Consider the following 1,425-nt stretch of genomic DNA (forward strand, 5'->3'; position numbering starts at 1 on the left):
TGGCTTTTAGATTTATTTTTAACTACATTATTGAACATTAGTCAAATATTTCCTAATTTTACTTTTTCTCTTTGATTTTGTCTCTATCAGGTTCCGATTCTTGTGTATGCCAAGTACACGGAGCCAAGGCGAACCACTTACTCCGTACGATCCATAGTTGAACAGAACTTTGCGCAGAATGAACAATCAAGGACTTCCAGTTAATCCTATTGGAGGAAATCTAGATGAAGCAGTTGAGTTTCAACAACCAAGAGTAGTTGGTGGGGAAAATCGCGGTCTAGCTGAAAATGAATTGGGAGATGCAGTGAGAGTGCATGGTCCACCAGGCCCACAACAACATGACCAGTATCGGGGCAACATCGATATAGCAGACTCTGATGGACCCATTGTCCTACCTACTCTACCTCCATGACACACATTTGTGGTAACTAGTAGTTTGATGCAGATGCTTACAGCAAGAGGCTTATTTTCAGGGTCGCCATCGGAGGATCCACATGCTCACCTGGCCAAGCTAAGGGTGGTTTGCAAAAGTTGTGTGGGTAGACCAGACTTGGATATGAAGGTCATTGGATTACGAGTGTTCCCTCTTTCACTGACAGGCGATGCTGCAGTATGGTTCACTGAGCTTCCGTATAACTCAATATTCACATGGGACCAACTGGCTGAGGTGTTCAAAGCAAGGTACTATCCGGTGTCCAAGAAGCTCAATCACAAAGATAGAGTCAACAATTTTGTGGCATTACCTGGAGAGTCCGTGAGTAGCTCATGGGACAGATTCATTGCATTTGTTAGAAGTGTTCCAAATCACCGTATTGATGAAGAGTCACTTAAGGAATATTCTATCGAGGACAGGATGATAACAATAAAGCAGTACTTGACACTATTGCCGGAGGTTCATATGGTGATTGTACATATGCACAGATTTCTGAAAAATTGGAGAGGATCTCTCGCAACAATAAAGCATGGAGCACTAGGAGGTCAGATACTGGGAGAAACACATTTGTCGTTCATAATACCACTGACAATTCTACAGATGACATTCGTGAGGAGATGGCTCAGATAAGGACAGAGTTAGGATTGGTATTGAAGCATGTGAGCGAAGGAGAAGAAAAGGTAAACGTTGTGAATTACGTAACTAGAACTCCACCACCAGTTGAAGAATGTTACTATGAAGAGGATGCTTATGCTGTGAATGATCAGACGGGGGGTTTCCGACCAAATGCCCAAGGATCCAACACGAAAAATTGGCGCCAAGGTCAAGGAAACCAAGGTCGGAACTATGGAAATTACAACCGAGAAGGTCACTATGTCCGGGATAGGAACTTCAATCGCGACAACAACTATAACAGGAACAGCTATGGAAACAGAAATGATTGGGTTGGACCTTGTGTTCCCCCTCAAAATCGAGAATCTGGTGCTAGGGAA

The sequence above is a fragment of the Solanum tuberosum genome, unplaced genomic scaffold, assembly GCF_000226075.1.
Source record: "Solanum tuberosum cultivar DM 1-3 516 R44 unplaced genomic scaffold, SolTub_3.0 scf00033, whole genome shotgun sequence".
Lineage (NCBI taxonomy): Eukaryota > Viridiplantae > Streptophyta > Magnoliopsida > Solanales > Solanaceae > Solanum > Solanum tuberosum.